Below are 19,639 nucleotides of genomic sequence, written 5' to 3'. Positions count from 1 at the left end.
TCTCTCTATTATGTTCCTGCCCCTTCATCATCCCAGAACTCAGCCTGAAACTCCTTTATAGAGTATTAGTTTATCCTTATAGCAAGCATTTATATAATAGACTCTTTTAGTACTACTATGAGCAAAATACTATGCAACAGACTATGGATAATATAAAGATGATAGGCCACTATAAGATGTGACCACACTTCTCTTATAATTCAGTACAACTCTTTATAAAATCACACCAAACCGTTCAGATTTTCCTTGCCTATAAAGTCACCTACAAAAGTCACCCTTTTGTATTAAGCATACATTTACCTTCAGAAGATATATACATGGGGTGGTAAGGGAGGAAGAAAGTGGTCCAGCCAATCATATCAGCCAGTTCTGCTCTGGCAATCAGTGAGAATATGCATAGCCAGATGGCCTGTTTTAGCCAGGTCACCAAGCATAGCCCTCATCATTCAAATCAGGGCTTTGAACAAATCAGGTCTAGTTCACAAGCCATAATTTGGACTCTAAAAAATTCTAAATGTAAAGGAAGGAAGGGAAAGTGGGAAGAAAAGAAAAAAAAAGAAGGAAAGAAAAGAAAAGGAACTTTTTCAAAGAGGGCATTTTAGAGTCACACAAACTGGTAAATAATAACTTCAATAGACTAATAGATCTATTGGAAACATTTGCATAATGCAATTAGACACTATTAGAATTGTCCTACTTTTCAAATTCTGCTTTCTTTGTCAGATATGTACCAAATTACATATTGATCAACACAGGAATAGAATCTGCATTACTTTCTTGAGTTGGCTCTTTAACCACAATGAGTTCTCATAAACTTGTATTTTAAATGACTTTTTCAAAAGGATAAATAGGTCAGTGTCTTGAATTCTACTAGTTTAGAAAGGAACTCAAAATTGGAATTGTTCAGCTTCCTTTGCTGATCAGAGTGTTTGAGAATAGAATCATAAGAATCATAGCATCTCAAGATTGGAATAAATCCTAACTAAAATCTAGTTCAACTCCTACCTTCAATGCTGCAACGTTTATCATACAAAAGGCTCTCAGATCCTGGAAGGTGACTTAAATGAGTGAAGCTAGCTGGGATTGAACAACAGAGATTAACGGGGACTGCAGCAAACTGGAGAGTGCTTAGCCCTTAGAGAATCTCTTCTGTTGCTCAGGAATTCAGGTCTGGTCTTGACAGATCTTCCAGTTTTCCAGGAGAAGCTAGAATTTTATAAAAAATTATCTGATTTATTAAATTCAAAAAAATTTATTAAAAGTCTTCTGTATGCCAAGCATTGATCTTGATTGTAATGATACAGAAATGATTAAAACATGGTCCTTGTCCTCAAAGGAGTTCAGATTATTGTTAAATGAGATATATAATGAAGACGGTAAAGCCATTCTGTAAGTGCTAACATAGAGATGTAAAATATTAGAAGAAAACATAGATGTAAAGTATTAGAAGGAAATATGAGAATTTGGATGATTTTTCCAGGTTTGGGGAAGGATAGACCTTATTCCAGGAAGTGGCTTCCTGGAGGAACTATACCTTTTGAACTATTCCTCAAAATATAAAAGGATACTTACCTTTGTATAAGCAAAGAAATGCAGTTATAAATATCCATGATGTGTTTAGCAAAAGATGAGAGGGATGGAATAGCTGGAGATAAAGCAAAGTGAAGTAGGTAGTAATTAGAATAGAGATGGATTTATACTCCTGGGAAGGAATTTGTTATTTGTCCTAGTGGAATGGGAAACATACAAGTAGCATTTTATTTGAGAAAATCCCATCATGGTAACTAGGAGCACAAATTAAGGATACTGAACTAGAGTCTTTTCTTGAGAGATAAGGAAACCCTGACTGCAGGTAATGAATGTGAGGACAGAGTGAAGGAGACAGGTTCAAATGAGTAACTGCACCTAAGAAGCAAGAAGAGGGGGAAGTCAAATTAAGGAGTAAGGATGAGGTCAAAATTTCTTCCTGGTCTTTGGGCCTTAATTATTTTCAGCTGGGTGTAATCTGCATGCCAAGTGACCCATTTGGAAGCTGCCTCCCCTTGGCATCTACACCAGTCACCCCTACTCCTAAAATAATTTAGATAGAGGACCTGCTCCACAAAGAGCACTATCACCATAGACTACTACATTAGAATATGAACTAGGTATGGTAGACAGGGAGGAACCTAGCAAAGCCTGTTTGATAAAAGTTTTCTATTTCCCATTGTTTCTGAATGACCCAGAAAACATTTGTTTACCAAACATTTACTCTTTTTTATTTCTCTGGATTACATTTCTTCCCTTTGAAGTCCCAGACCTTTACCCCTTCTCTTTAGTTCAGGATGACATATATACCTCATTTACCTGTCTTTGGAATCTCATGTCTATGTAGATTCCCTACATATCAAAATTAAATTTTATTTTCTCCTATTAATCTATCTCCTGTCAGTTTGTTTAAATTTTTATTTATTTATGATAGTCACACACACACAGAGAGAGAGAGAGGCAGAGACATAGGCAGAGGGAGAAGCAGGCTCCATGCACCGGGAGCCCGACGTGGGATTCGATCCCGGGTCTCCAGGATCATGCCCTGGGCCAAAGGCAGGCGCCAAACCGCTGAGCCACCCAGGGATCCCTCTCCTGTCAGTTTGATTCTTAGTCCAGCTAGAAGAACTTTGTACAGTATAGTAAAATCATTTCCTCCCCCACAGTCATGATGTTGCCAACAAGTTAGAAAGGGAAGAGGAGAAATTCAGGAGGGAAGGACAGCAAGAAAATGGTGGAGAGGGGACAATAATACTAGTTAAATGCCATCTTTAAATTTAACACTAGACTTTTTTATACACATAGGTCCTCCACTGTGAATTTGTTTTTAAGTTAGGATCACTTCTAAGAAACATCTCTGTATTTTGTTATGTATCCTCATCATCCCAACAATCCACCCTAAAGCTTCTCAATTACGTATGGGCAGCCTAGTTTGGGGACAGCAAGTTTGTTCACAGAATGGATGTTCACCAGCTCAGTGTAATGAGTCTTCTCTCATTGGGGCCTATAAAAGTAAGCTTAGAGAAAAAAACAGTTGGATGGATTTCTAGTTGGATGATTTAGGACAAGATTGTAAAGTTCTCATCTCAGTTGCTTAATTATAAAGTAAAGATGATAACAATAGACCTTATTTCAATATTAGTCCTCATTTCAAGATGTTCTAAAATCTTAATGCATTATTACAGCTAAAGAACTTACTAATGAGAATGTGGAACGCACTAGATGAACGTCAGTTTTTATTGTCAGTGTTGTATTTCGTGAATCTAATTTAGATCATAAACTAATGTAGACACTAAATTAGAATTTTGAAGATACCATGATCTCTTCTGAATTTAGGAAGGAGAAAGAGAAGCTCCAAGTGCCAAAGAAAAATGTCTCATGGTCAGGCCATCTGGACATCTATGCTAAGGGAGCTATGTGCTGATGAGCATGCTCATTCATTCACTCATTACGTTCTTCATTTTTCAGTCATTTACCTCTTAATCTACCCACTGATTTGCTTATTCAGAAAACAGTTGTTCAAGGTCTACTATTTACCAGGCACTGAGCTAAACATTAAGTACCCCAGAACATTATAAGCTCACTAAAAACGTAAATAAGTGATTATAATGAAAATGTGGTAAATGGTACATGGAACCCGGCCCAAAATATCCATAGGGAGCAAAAAAGTAAGTTATTTTTCCTGAGTACAGAAGTCATTTGAATTGTGTTTTAAGAGGAAGAGTTTGCTGGCAAAAACAAAAAAGTGGTAGAGTATTTAAGACAAGGAGATCTGTCTATGCAAAGTCACAGAGGTATCAAAGACCAAAGTGCTTAAGAATAACCTGTAGATAGGTGAGAGAGGAGCACAAAGAGGTTGGAGGAGAGGACCATGTAAGAGATGGAGCTAGAAATTCAAGAGCTTTGAATCCAATGCCAAGAGGATTGAGTTCTTTCTTGTGGACAGTGGGATTTGTGAGTGACACATTGAAACTTGAATTTTTAGAAGAGTTTTACCCAGTGGCAGGATGGATAATAAGGAAGGACAATAGGCTAGTGGCAGTTTTTAGGTTTCTCTAGCATCACAAGAAAACCAGAAAGTAATCTTTCACAGGGTATGTTTTGAGCCTATGCAAAACTGAAGGAAATTCCTAACACCATTCTACCTTTCCTCCAAATCTTTAAAATTCTGTAGGTCTGTATTATCTTAGGTCTTGAGATGTTAATGACCTTAACTAATTGTCAACACTGGCAATTACAATGACTGATACATTATCATTTCTTACAATGAGTAATGCTAATTAAAATTGATTGTGCTAGAGCTTTAACAGCAATTATAGCCCCTCTCCCCCTTTTTTGTTTAAAACATGAGTTTCCTGTGCTGATTTGGTGAACTACACAAGGCAGGCTTATTATTCTAGTGTTTACTTCCTAGATCTGCTTGTGAACTGTGTTAGCAACAATTATGAAATGTTAGGAAAATGGTAAAAAACAAAACAACAACGACAACAACAACAACAACAACAAAACACGCTGCATTTGTGCCATAAGAAAGATCCCAGGTTTTGTTTCATTCATTCATTCAAGTGCTAGAGCCTTTATTGGAAATCTTTATATGCTAGGAACCGTGCTAGGCATAGAGGAAGCAAATGAACAAGCTATGAGTTGAGGAATTTGCAGCCCAGTGAGAAAGACAGACTCATTACAACATAATCACCTACAGTATGTAAATGCTATAGTTGGCAGACATTAGCTCTGCCAAGTGAGAATACTGTCACATTTCTCAGAGAAGGTGACTTTTTGATGGGGTCTTCAAAATGTGAACAGGAACTTCTTTAACTTTTATAATTACTATTTGAATTTGCAAAGCTTTTTAAAGTGTCTCAAAAGAAGAGGACATGTAGTACCATAATGATAAATTAACCAAGGAATTCAGGATTTAAAACCAGAAATTGCGCTCTGGAAAATCTGGGCTGAAAAGAAAGAAAAGGCATGCCAGTCAGGTATCAGAAAGTATGTAAAGAAGGTAAAAGGAAGCAATCACACTGTAGGGGAGGAAAATTTTTTCCCTTCTCCCCTTCTAGGTTCTTTGACTGCTCTAATAATTAAATTAACATAAGACAGATTAACAAGAGGAAAACAAATTTAATTACAGTATGTAAGTACTTCCCAACAGTTAGGTAATTGAGATTTACATGCTATCCTGAGCTAAGAAGAAGAGGGTAGGAATCCAGGACTTCAAAGGAGAAGACAATTCACAGAAAGGTGGGAAGAGCAAATGTTTGATAAATAAATGTTTGTCATGCCCTTTAGAGAAGGTTTTTTAAATGTAAAAATAGTTATCTTAGGCAATAGCTCTCTTTCTGGTATAGGCTCCTTCTCGAAATTCTTTTCAGCAGTTAAGGCAGATGTAAAAAGCTTTTCTTAAATCTCTTAGGCCTTGATGGTTTTCAGCATGAAATAATCCTCATGCCAAACTAGCACATTCCGGGGTGGCCAACACTGAACCTCATTAACATGTTCCAAGAAGGATGAAAAGACCATGCTCAAGTGCAATATGCCTGGAGGTCAGTGGCAAGCAAAAGCTCTGACAAAGCAGTTCAGTTAGACAAACACCAATTGAGCATTGTGGGGGTACTCTGCCCAGAGCCCACTTTAGAGCTGAGGCATTCATAATTCCCCCAGGTGCTGGAAATGTCATGGCTGAGTCCCTCTCTAGGTACTGCCCTTTGCAGAAGAGATTCATTTTGCCCAGGGTTAATTGCCCTTATGAAGTAGCTTGTCTTCAATAACTGGTTGATGAGGGTGGGTCACAATGACCCAACTCCTTTCCTGCATTTGAGACAATTATGAAGGAGTAGGGTAATGTTGGGCTTACCCCAGAAATTCTGTGCTTTATTGCTATTTCCAAAGGTTTAGGCTGAAAATTATCTGACTATCTCACTTTATTTTGTATATATGGTAATATATATGGTGTCCCAGATACTAATAGGTATGTGTGTGTGCTGAATCCAATGGCTATTAGCATAATATTGGATGAAGTTTAATCGAAACACAAACCTTAACATTAATTCAATGGTTAATGCATAATAACCACCCATTTCCCCCTCTTCCAGTTCCATGGGGCTGGTCTGAATACTGTCAACAGTGCTCTTAGGATGGCTAAACATGATGAAGGGTCTCCCCTGTGCTTCCACCTGCAACCCCTTCCATAGCTCTTGTTCTGAAGTCTACAGTCCATTTAATATTTAACAGATATCTTTAGCTATCAGCTTCCTACTCATCCCCATCAACAATCTCCATCAACAATCCCCATCAACAATCCCCAGATCCCATTTTAATTTCAAGACTCAGAAAGAAATCTTAGGGTTGTTTTTATTTTTTTTCACCTTATTCTTACCAGTTTGTCTCCTCACCTCATCCTCCCTTAAAAGAATGCCTAAAATTGGCTATAGAGTATCATTCAGACCAGACCTAGATCCAAAACCTAACTTGGTCACTTGAAAGCTGTTTGCTTCTGGGCAAGTCACTTAACTTCTCTGTGTTCTATGTTTTTCCTTTATAAAGTAGGGGCACTATAGATGATACATGGGAAACAAAGCAAGATGCTGAATAAGCATTGTAAGGCTGAATAATAATAATAGTAATAAAGTATTACGACTACTTCCTTGGTTCTGTTTTCCCTTTAAAGATACCCTTTAGCCTCCATTCAGGCCTCTTTCCCCAGCCTATCCCCTGAAGTCTCATCTTTAGGGACATTCTTGTGCGAAGCTGAGTTTTACCTCTTATGATGTTAAGTGCATAGGTGGTCCCCATAGTTTATATTACATTAGTTTCTGATTCAAGTAAAGAATGTACTTTGATATGGCATCATTTAATAAAAGCCTAACCTGCCCCCTACCTGGCAGAGATGATGGGAGCTTATTAAGATAATGTCTTTCTAGTACTTACAGCCCCTTGAAAGACATTCACTAAATAAACAGTGGTATTTGATTTTTTGTGTGTGTTGTTTGTTTTAGCTCTTAATGCACGCTCTCTGAATTGTATTAATAGTTCCTCTGCAATGCTTCTCACAATATGGGCACTTGTTAAATGCTGCTAAATGCAAAATGGCAGTGAATGTTGCTTATCTGTGCGTCTGCTTTGCTCTTGCCCTCTTCCCTCTCTCTTTTTTTCTCTCTCTTTCTTTCTGTTACACCTGGAAACCCTGTGCTCCTTCTAGGTTCCTAGTCCCCTGATTTTTTACCCTGAATGTACATCAAAATCACTTGAAGACTCTTGGTAGCCAGGCCATATCCTAGACTAATTAAATAAAAATCTCTAGAAGTGGGGTCCAGCCATCAGTGTTTTCTAAAGTTTCCTAGATGATTCCAATGCTTAGCTGAGGCTGATTCTTACACATCCAGCCAGATCCCAATCAGATGACACATGAGAAGAGAAAATTAACATTTAATGTCTTCTTTCTGCTCAACTATGAGTTCCTCAAGGGCCAGTATTGTCTCTTATTCTTCTTTGCTCCCAGCAAATAACCGTCCTTGGCAAGGAATGAACACTTGGGTATGTATGTCTTTTTCTGGCTAAAAGCATAGCCTTCCTAGCTCAAAGGATTTCCCCATGCTTCTGGTTTCTGTAACAGTTGACGTAAATATCTCTCATTCTTTCTAATTATCTATCAGTTTGATTGTTTAGATTCTCTCAGGTAAAAGAAAAAAAATTTACCACTTTATTGTACTATTTAGCAGGGAAAACAGGTCACTGCCATGTGGTTTGAAGACTGTCATCCAGGGACATGCCAGGTACCATGGTGGTGGTCTGGAGGAAGGCTTGGAAGGTAGGGATGTGGAGTAGAAAGTATAATCACACAAACCCAGGTTCATATCTCTACTATTTGCTTACTGGCACATTATTTCACCTTGCAGAGCTCTCTCTCCTCTTTGCGGAAGGAGGGAAATGATCCCTATTCAGGTGGTTAGGGTCACTGGAGGACATAATATAGAAAAAAGAGACACCATGACTGTCTTTGTCCGCTTAGACTGCCATGATAAAATACCATAGACTGGCTGGCCTAAACAGCAGATATTTTTTCTTACCATTCTGGAAACTGGAAGTCTGATATCAGGGTGTCAGCAAAGTTGGGTTCTGGTGACCACCCTCTTCCTGGCTTGCAGATGGCTGCCTTCTTGCTGTGTCTCACATGTTGCTCTCTGGTGACTCTTCTTAGAAACGTTCTTATGGATTCTTCGTTATCTTCCTACAGTTCCTGTCTCTAAATATAGTCACACTGAGGGCTAGGGCTTCAACATCTGAATTTTTAGGGGACACAATTCAGGTGGTGGCAGTGACAAGCACACACTATGAGTTCAGTAATACTAATATTCTTTGTATCTCTCTGTATCAGTTTCCCTTGAGATAATCAGAAAAGTATCAAGGGAGAGAAATCACAACTAGATTTTGTGGGTTGAGTGGGAATGTCTTAGGCAAACAGAGGCATTTCAATCAGAGGAAAAATAGCAATTAAAGTCTGTCAAAAGACATGCCATATTTGAGGATCAATGAGAACTTCACTAGTTTTCACTACAACATGGAGTGGACAAGAGGAAAATTCATGGTAGAAAACATTAGAGATGTAATTTGGAGCATATTATTCATAATAGGGTAACCAAGCTGAAAACTGGAATTTTTCCTTGAGATAAAGGATTACTATGCCTATAGTTATGTCTTTTTGGATACCTCTTTGTTTCCCAGCTAGCTGGTTAGATTCTTGAAGTTAAGGGGCCTGGCCAAATGTTTCTTTGTAATCCACCCGTGAGCCTAGGGACAATGTCTTAAAAATGTAACAGGAATAAATTGCTCCCAAACCTTGGCATTATAGGAGCTATCATTTTTTTCATTTGTTCAATTTGAATTAAAGCCAGCTTCCTTCCTCCACGTTGGTATAAAACCCAGCATTACCCCCTTGGGGTTCCAACACCTTTATTAACTCTCAGACTGTCCCAGAACCCTGGGTCTTAAATGTGGCAAACAGAAAGTCTTCTCTCCCCAAAAGGGAAGGGCTCCCTTGTCTGACAGCTAAAGCAGGTTTTCCTCAATCACCTTGTAGATGGTCTTCAGCATGGAAACAGTTCTACTTTTCCTTCATCATCTGTCCACACTGCTTCTCCAAGCTCTAACAATGTCTCCCTGGTTTATGTGCTATGTTAACTGACTCGTCTTCACGAAGGCTCCACTCCATTCCTTAAATGCCCATTCCACCCTGTACGTCCTCAGTGGTAATCTTTGCTCCAGTTCTTAGCCCTTGGTCCTCAGAATTATTACTTCCTGAAGCCATGTTCTCCACCTCTGGGTGCTGCTCTGCTACTGGCTTGGCTGTCTTTTCCAGCTCCAAATTTCTATCTCCTCTTGAGTTTTGGGATATTTTTGTTAATAATCTTCAAAGCACAAAGCTTTTATTTCTCCCTTTACTTGGGCAATCTGAATTAATTGCCTTGACGGGCCTGACCTCTGAAAACACAAATGCCGGTTTAAAATAAAAGGCTGATTATTATATAATGAACTATATTCAGTTTACTAAATAGTTAACTTAAACATAAATATATGTATATATTTATGCTGAATAGATGTATAATTTATGCTAATGATAATTACAAATAATAGAAAAGCGTAATAACTCCACTGCAGCTCTGATATTCATTACCAATGCTTCATTTTGCTTCTGCTCAACAGCCAAATACTGACAATTTGACAGTCCCCAGGAACTGTGCTGGGCACTGAGGACATAGCGATGGCTATGGTATCATCTTTGTTCTCAAAGAGATTAGAGTTTAGTGGAGGTGTAAGATACATACTATTAGCCAATGTATAAGGAAAGCCCTCATTAAGAAATGATTAGGCTGACACTCTAGTTTTATCATGACTCTACAGAGATCACTTATTTGCTATGCTGTTGCTGTGTTAGCCTTGTTTTCACCGTGTCCATATCTACATTGGCCTTTATTTCCTTCATCACTTCCTTGTGAGATATATTATTTAGGCTTGACTCTGCTATGCTGTTGAAACTAAATAACTCCCAAATCTCTGGATGGGAGACTGACAGATCAAAGTTGTATTTTTCTTACTTACATGAAGCCTAATGTGATTAGAGAACACAGGCTGCTCCATGTTGCCACTTAGGGATCCAGGATCGCTGGGCTCCTTGCTTCTTAAAGGGAGAGGATGGTGCCACCATCTCAGCTTGCATTGGAATGGAAAGGTACACCAGCTTTTAACTATTGTTACCCAGAAATAACACATAACATTTTTGCTCACAGGTCATTAGCCAAAATTTGTAACAGGACCTCAAACTAGCTACAAGAAAGGCTAGAAAATGTAGAGGAGCCTATGGTTTATTCAGCAATTGTTAATATTACTGCCACTAGAGTAGTGATTATAGAGCATGAGCTTTGAAGAATTTGCATCCTGACCCTGCTAGTTACTTTGAGTCTCCAAAGGAAGGGCATGAGAAGTAGCATCCCTCTTCCCTGCTGAGTTCTGAGCATTAAAAAAAAAAAAAAAAAAAAAAAAGAATCACTATATTATACACCTGAAAATAATATAACACTGTAATTTAACTAAGTGGAATTTAAACAAAAACTTTAAGAAAAAGGTTATATATGGAGGCCAAAATATTATCTAGGTTAATGATTGAAGACAGTTTCCAGGATGTGGCTTTATTCCATTAGTGAAACAGATCCATTGATGGAATCCCAGAATTAGGCTGACCTTGGGACCAGGTAAGACAGATAGCATGGCTGAACAGAGAACTCACATCTTCTGCAAGACTGATGGCTCCCAAAAGAAAAGGAGGCAAGAGGAGATGAGCAAAACACGACTACACTTCAACTACTTCCCTATTAGGCAGGCCATCTCACCTCTCCAGGAGTTGGTTAAGTGAAGACTTAGCTAGAAGAAATAGCTCATAAAGAAAACTCAAAGTGAGAGAAAAGAGGGTTGTTGGTTTTTTTTTTTTATATAACTCTTACTAGTTGTGACATTTGAGTCAGTCACCCAGACTTTGTGGCCATCAATTTGCTCATCTATAAAATGGCAATGATAATATCTCACAATATCTCTTCTTGGGTCTTTTGCAACTGCTAGAAATTAGGAAATGTGCTAGACTTGTAATAGGGAAGAGTTCTTCAAAGGTCTTCTATAAAATGCTCATAAATACTTGAGATAGAATTACTTATGAGTTTATAAAGACCAGATGGTTTTAAACACATCCCCCACCCCCCGACACACACATAATGTAAAAAATCTTCTCAGCTATTCTTTCCAAAAACTTGCCCGCTTACTACTCCACAAGCATTTCCTCAACAATCCTCTAGGGTTGTTCTTGTTCCTAAAAGTAAATGTCTGAAACCACCTTTTTCTAGTAAAAGCAAAAGCTACCCAATTAGTGTGGTTCCATGGAGGTTTCTCTTTTAACTCTTTCATGACTGTTCCCATGAGGTTTGACTGGCATTGGAGAATGGAAAATACTCAAATCAAAATAGTCATTTTCAGAAAAGCGAGCCTTCCATTTTCCCAGCGAAATACTAATTAGTCTCTGGCCTAGAGATCTAAGGTTGAGCCTTCTTAGATAAGAAATTATTTTTTTTCAAATCTAAAAGATATTTAAAAGTAGAAATGTTTTAAATGAAAGTATTAAATTATACAATTACATGTGTAGACTCTGCCATTGAGGGAGTTATTTTCGTGGTGTAGGCTGAATCTAGCATAAAAATATTTACTGCTCTGAAATGTCAATATGAAATAATCAGAATCTAAAATTAAATATTTACTGTATAATCAGCCTGCATTCATCCATCCACAATATTCACTGAAAAACACTGATTACACTGAATTTGACCACCTGGATTTTCCTAATATTTTCAGGCTTAGGAAAAAAAACTGTCAAATCTCACTCATAGGCATTTTCTAAAAACTTTTCAAGGGAAATCTTTTGGGACAGGGAAATATGACTTAAGAGAGTTCCAGATAACACATGTGCACACATACACACACACACACACACACACACACACACACATCAGAAGACAAGCTACCCTGCTGATCGCCCTTTGCCACATCTCTTAGGTCTAACCTCAATTTAGCAAGTCAAAGTCAATAAATCTTCACAGATATTCACCAGTTCTGTAACACAAACTGTTAGGATATAGGGATACAATGTGGTCCATGTTCTTGAAAAGCTCAGCATTGAGTGCAAGAGACAGATTAATAAATAGCCAAAGACAGTGCATTGTGATAAATCCCACATTAAGAGTAATCGGAGAAAGACAATTATCATATCATTCCAATCATATGTAGAATATAATAAATAATGAAAGGAACCATCAAAGAAGTGGGGGGAACTGAGTGGGGAAAAATAAGAAAGGAAGACAAATCATGAGAGACTCCTAACTCTGGGAAACAAGCAAAGGGTTGCAGAAGGGGAGGTGGGAGGAGGGATAGGGTAACTGGGTGACGGGCATTAAGGAGGGCATGCAATGAGATGAGCACTGGGTGTTATACTATATGTTGGAAAATTGAATTTAATAAAAAAAATTAAAAAAAGAGAGTAAGCCCAGTGTTAGAGCATAGGAGGGGTCCTAAAGAGAATCATCAAACCTACTCTATTATTTCAAAATGAAACCAAAGGCGATATTGTTTATTTTATGAATGTCTATGCAATTGGAAGAGCCAAACGCAATTTTAACTCCTTGTAAAGACCTTATTTTCAACATTTATTCTGAAGATTAACATTGAGTCTGCCAATTCATTGGTGTGGGATGAGATTGACTCTAGGTGACATCCGTGAAAGTGCTAGAAAGGTCAAAAAGTTGTGTGATCTTAGGGTAAAAATAAATGCTTTCTCATAGCTGCTATTTTATTATCCGTAAAACAAGCTAGACCTATTGATCTTGTAGGTACTTTCTACCTCTGAATATTTATGATATTAACTATAAACTATTTGCATTTTTTTAAATTAAAACATCCTAAAGGGACATCTGAGTGGCTCAGTGGTTGATCATCTGCCTTCAGCTCAGTTCATGATCCTGGAGTTCTGGGATCTAGTCCCGCATCAGGCTTCCCAGAGGAAGCCTGGTTCTCCCTCTACCTATGCCTCTGCCTCTCTCTCTGGTCTCTCATGAATAAATAAATAAAATTTTTAAAAATTAAAAATAAATAAAACATCTTAGAGATGTTTCAGCAGGTAATGATATTAGCCTAATTCAAGTTATAGGTTTCATTTGCTTACTCAATAATTGATGAGACAACATAACAGTTCAAGAGCATGGATTTGGGGGCCCATCAGAACTGGGTCCAAGCTTTGTCACTTTCCTGGTTATGAAATCATGAGCAATTTATTTAATTTTTCTGGGCTTTTTATCTGTAAAATGAGGAAGCTAAAGCTTATCTGAGATGGGAGTTATGGGAATTAATAATATAATGAATGCAAGAGCTTAACACAGTGCCTCACACAAAAGAGACTCTCAGTAAATAATATTTTTAATGAGTATAGCTGTGGGGTATACACTGTTCACAGTGCTGGAAAAAAAACCTATTCCCTGCTTATACTCTGGAAAGATAGATGTGTAAATCATCATATCAAGTACACAAGAAAGGTATACGATGGGTCATGAAAAAAGTAGTATCAAAGCACAGAAAAAGTGATATTGGCTTAGAGCATGAGTTGCAGTAGCATCTAGAAAACTCTATACAGAGGAGGAATATGTCATCTGGATCTAATCTATTAGTGAATTATCTAGGCAAGTAAGGCAGAGGAGGGCAAAGAAGAAGCATGAGCAAAGATACATAGGACTAATGGTGTATGTGCTTAGAAAATAATGGGCAGTCTTATGGATCTATATGTGAAATCAACAAGGAAGCCTAGGGTAACCTTGTGAAAGGTCACATGAAGGAATTTGGGCTTCCAATAAATGGGAACCCATCAAAAGTTGATTTGCCACACATTCATTTTTATTTTGACTTCAGATTTCTTTACTCAGTCTGACTCCTTATTACTCTATTGCTTCCTTGGTCTAAATCAGGAGTGGACAAACAGCCTGAAGACCAAATCTGGTATGAGGCTCAAGCTTAGAATGGTTTTTACATTTTTTAAATTAAGTTTTTTTTTAATTCCAGTTTAGTTAACACAGAGTGTTGGATTAGTTTCAGGTGGATAATATAGTGATTCAACAATTCTATACATTGCTCAGTGCTCGTGATAAGTGTGCTCTGTAATTCCCATCATCTATTTCACCCACACTCACACCCACCTCCCCACTGGTAACCATCTGTTTGGTCTCTATAGTTAACAGTATGTTTCTTGGTTGGTCTCTCTCTCTCTCTTTTGATTGTATGTTTGTTTTGTTCCTTAAATTCATATGAAATCATATGGTATTTGTCTTTCTCTGACTGACTCATTTCACTTAGCATTATACTCTCTAGCTCCATCCATGTTGTTGCAAATGGCAAGATCTCATCCTTTTATGGCTGAATAATATTCCAGCATGTGTGTGTCTGTGCATCTCACACTCTTTTCTTTTTAAAAAACTGTATTATAAATAGACTCTAATACAAAGAACAGATACCTATAGAGAGCACCCAGACTCCCAGAAAGGTGGATCTTAGCCCTTCTTTTCCACATTGAGAAAAGAAAACAGAAAAAATGATTTCATCTTGTTTTTAACTGTTTTCACTGTGCAGCCAGTTTCTCTCTCTCTCTCTCTCTCTCTCTTTTTCTGCAGCCAGTTTTTCAAGTAGCATTTCTATTCCTTTGCTGGCATTTTTTTATTTTCTCCAGTGTAGGAATCAGGCCTTTCAATTCAGCCTTGACTTTCTTTGTAACTTCTTTTTTTTTTGTGCATAGGATCTTTTTTTTTTTTAATTTATTTTTTATTGGTGTTCAATTTACTAACATACAGAATAACACCCAGTGCCCGTCACCCATTCACTCCCACCCCCCGCCCTCCTAACTTCTTGATCAGAGCTCTGAAGAAAACTAGAAAGAATAATGGCACCTTGGTTTTGCATGTGGCTCAGGACCTCAGGTTTTTCATACCAACATGGTCTACAGATGTTTTTGCAAAAGAGCCTTCTCTTCCACTTTCTTCCTCATTTTATCTTGTTCTATTAACAACTTCAGAACTAGATGTCCTGCAGGATGTTTGCGCCATGAAGCCTTGCCACCCAGATGTAGCTCTCCAGCTGCCAACTTGGCAATGGCATTCATGGCAGGCTGATCATCTTCAATGGAAGCTCCCAGAATGTCAGACACCAACACACACAAAGACTTATCCAGCACCACTTCTTGGACATGTCCTTGCAGGCAGCTTAACAAAGCTGAAAAGATGGACTCTAAGAGCTCTGGTGGGTAGATCCTTGTATCCTTACTGTGTGTGTTTCTACCTCCTTTCTGTAGAACCTCAATAATTTCTTGCACTATGTGCAAGATCTCTGGGGCTTAGTAAATACAATAGGACCTTCTTTCCATATTTGTCATCTACTATGTTAGGCAAGAAGCTAATAATTTCTGATATGATTTTCTTCTTCATAAGCTTAGTATCATCAATACAATCAAATGCCGCCAGTAAGACCAAATGGAAGTCCTGGCCATTAGCCACATTTCCAACCAAAGTCTTGACTATTTTCATATCACTTTCCTGTCCTTAGGCATGCTAACCCACAAATAGTGTATGGCCACTCTAGGACCATCATGTGTTTGCCAGGTATATCACTGCTTCACAGATGGCTCCAATCTCTTTCTTTAATTCAAAATCAATTTAATTAATATATAGTATATTATTAATGTCAGAGGTAGAATTTAGTGATTCATTAGTTGCATAGAATACCCGGTGCTCATTACATGAAGTGCCCTTTTTAATGCCCATCACCCAATTACCCCACCCCCCCACCTACCTCCCCTCCAGCGACCCTCAATTTGTTTCTTATAGTATGAGTCTTTTATGGTTTGTCTTCCCCTCTGATTTTGTCTTTATTTTTCCTCCTTTACCTATATTCATCTATTTTGTTTCTTAAATTCCATATATGAGTGAAATCATATGATGCTTGTCTTTCTGATCTTAGCTTTGGGGGTACATAGGTTTAAAAGTCCAAGATTACTCTCTGCACCAATGAACGCTTAATCGCTGCTTCCTTTTGGGCCATTGGAGCTAGAATCTGTTTCATTTCATCCATGATAAAGCTCTAGTTTTTCTGGCAGTACCTCTTAATAATTTGTCCAGAGCTGGGTGATTGGGTGAAGCTGGGTGATTGCTGACTTGTAAAGAAGAAATGTGTTCTCATAGAGCTCCTCCCTCAGCATGTTCCTCTGCTCCAAGAAGGCTTTGTCATTGTATGCATAACTCCACAATGACAGACACTTCTACATGCTGGAGCATCTTCCTCACATGGTCTTTAAAATTTCTCATTATCTCTGCAATTTTTGACTTTTCAGGTATTTCATACCAACATGCTCTTCAGGTGTTTTTGCAAAAGAGCCCTCTCTTCCACTTTCTTCTTTTTATCTTGTTCTATTAGCCACTTAATATCTCTGGAATATTTGGCTTTACTTAATTGGACCAAATCATCTCGCAGTTCTTCAAAAGCCTCTTTTCACTGTTCTTCATCACCATACCAAATGTAACACTGGATCACACAAGTTGAATCATGCACAAATGCAGTAGTTTTCATTTTCCTTTGAATCAACTTCAGCATCACTATCAACTTCACTCTTTTTTCTTTGTCATGGTCTTTTCTTAAGATCTCTCAAATCTGCTTTGCCAGAACAACAATGTCATAGTTGGTTTTATCATTGAGTTGCCTGCTATGCTTCAGTTCTTTCTTCTTTTTGAAGTCATCCATTTTAGGTTTCCTGGCTGCTGATTCATAACTTTTACGATTCGCCTGGAATTTTCTGTTTCTGTTGAATTTATTTGTGCCAAAATTTGTTTTCTGGTATTTTATCCCCTTGCTACTTATTTTTGAATTGCTTTGCATCTTTTTTTCCCAGGTTTTGTGGCACATTTCTCAAAGTTATTTGATGTGATTTTAGGTCCACCTTCCTTAATAACTTCTCTTGGAAATATCTTTGATGAACCAGAATCATCGTCTTTATGAAATCTGTTTTTTTCTGGTGATGTCTTTGCACCTTTTCTTGTGATTTTTTTTTCCTCCTTGACTTCCATCATAGCAGTTTGCACATGTATACCACATCTTCTTTATCCATTCATCTATTCATGAACACTTGGATTACTTCTATATTTTGGCTATTGTAAATAATACTGCAGTAAACATGGGGGTACATATATCCTTTTGAATTAGTGTTCTGGTATTCTTTGAGTAAATACCCAGTATTTCAGTTACTGGATCATTGGGTGATTCTATTTTTAACTTTATGAGGAATCTCCATACTATCTTCTATAGTAGCTGCACCTGTTTGCATTTTTGCCAACAGTGCCCAAGTGTTCCTTTTTGTCCACAACCTCACCAACACCTGTTGTTTCTTGTATTTTTTTTTTATTTTAGCCATTCTAAAAGATATGGGGTGATATTTCATTGTAGTTTTGATTTGCATTTCCCTGATGATGAGTAATGTTGAGCATCTTTTCATGTGTCATCCATCTGGATGCCCTCTTTGGAGACTTATCTGTTCATGTCTTCTGCCCATTTTTAATTGGATTATTTGGTGTTGGGGTTTGCGTTGTATAAGTTCTTTATTTATTTTGGATACTAACCCCTTATCTAATATGTCATTTGCAAATATATTCTCTCATTCAGTAGGTTGTCTTTCAGTTTTAGTTGTTTCCTTTGCTGTGAAGAAGTTTTTTTTTTTTTGAAGCAGTCCCAATAGTTTATCTTTACTATTATTTCCCTTGCCTCAAGAGACATATCTAGACAAATGTTGCAATGGCCAAAGTCAGAAATTCCTGCCTGTGTTCTCTTCTAGGATTTTTATGGTTTCAGGTCTCATATATAAATTTCAAATCCATCTTAAGCTTATTTTTGTGTATGGTATAAGAAAGTTGTCCAGTTCAATTCTTTTGCATATAGCTGTCCAGTTTTCTCAACACCATGTGTTGAAACAACTGTCTTTTTTCCCATTGCATACTCTTACTTCTTTTGTCCAAGATTAATTGAGTTTATTTCTGGGCTTTCTATCCTGTTCTGTTGATCTTTGTGTCCAATTTTATGCCATACTGTTTTGATTACTATAGCTTTGTAGTATAAGCTGAGATCTGAAATTATGATACTTCCAGTTTTGTTTTTCTTTTTCAAGATTGTTTTGGCTATGTAGGGTCTTTTGTGGTTCCATACAAATTTTAGGATTATTTGTTCTAGTTCTGTGAAAAATACTTGGTATTTTGTTAGGGATTGCAGTAAATCTGTAGATCACCTTTGGTAGTATGGGCATTTTAATAGTATTTGTTCTTCCAATCCATAAGCAGGAAATGTCTTTCCATTTGTTTGTGTCATAGTTTTTATAATTTTACATGGTTATATGAGTAACTTTGTAACATTCTTGATTTTGCCCCTTGGCCATGAAGCGTAAAATATTATTTGCCCTTTAAGAAAAGTTTTGCTGATCACTGGCCTAAATGATTAATATTAAATGCATATTATATAAGCAAAATTTTATAAATATTTTCTTTGTGCCTAGCACGTGTCTATAATTGTCTTTCTCCCTGAAAACATTCTTTTTTTGTCCAGCCTACATTTGGCATTATGTACAGGTTCAGGATTCAATGACTAATTCTATTTTCCTGTATTCTTTGCTTTCATAGATATACTTTATAGTTTTATGCTATTCCACCTTTTTCTTTATCTTCCCAGAAGCTACTCAACAATTCTACTGGTATCTATTTTCTTGACCTGAAAATAAGAATTTCCCTCTTTTCTAAATGACCTAGCTTGCAATTTTGTGCAGGATCTATATTAGGTGGACTAAAGGTGATTGACCTATACATATGCAAAATAGACATCAAACAACAGTGACTTAAAGTACAGCACATTTCTTTACCTCACGTGACAGTCCTGGGATACTTGGCCAGAGCTGAGATGGTAGCTTTGCTCCATAAGGGTCTGCAGGGATCCAGGCTTTTTCTGTGTTGTTTCTCCATCCTTAAATAGGTTTCCTTTTTATGAGTGGTGCAAGATGACTCACTACCACATTATATTCCAAACACTTAAATCAAAGATAATGAGAGCATAGTATCTACCTTGAAATATTGTTGCAAAATTATAGATATGTAATGCACCTGAGCAGGTGGTTCAGTTGTCTCTTATTACTAATAGGTAATTGAAAAGGTTCTGGTGAAGTGCCAGTTATTTAACATGTGCTGAAGAAAAAATAATTTTAGTGAAGTTGAATTGTGAAATAAATATAAAGATGCAGTTTTGATCTTCTCCTTCATTCTGAGAATATGATGACTATTATAATGTGTGTACTAGTATAGCTACACTTGAGAGGAGTTTTATTTTGTTATGAGCCAAAGATTGTCTTAAGGATTTCAATTCTAGTAAATTCTGAATTCCATGCATAACTCAGCAGCAAATTCTTAGAATCCACGTACTTTTTTTCAGACTTTTTGCCTGTAGCCAAATCCTATTAAAT

The 19,639-nt window shown here is 37.3% G+C and overlaps 1 protein-coding gene and 1 pseudogene across 21 annotated transcripts in view; one reads left to right on the top strand and one right to left on the bottom strand.

Moving 5' to 3' along the window:
* The window catches only part of DAB1 (DAB adaptor protein 1), a 1,169,270-nt gene that overhangs the window by 548,809 nt on the left and 600,822 nt on the right, over positions 1–19,639 (top strand). The window lies entirely within an intron of this gene.
* Positions 14,713–17,213, bottom strand: LOC140625813 (pumilio homolog 3-like; annotated as a pseudogene).

This window comes from Canis lupus, chromosome 3, assembly GCF_048164855.1.
Source record: "Canis lupus baileyi chromosome 3, mCanLup2.hap1, whole genome shotgun sequence".
In the NCBI taxonomy this organism is placed as follows: Eukaryota; Metazoa; Chordata; class Mammalia; order Carnivora; family Canidae; genus Canis; species Canis lupus.
Note: the sequence above shows the minus strand (reverse complement) of the source record. Positions and strands in the feature narration are given on the sequence as shown.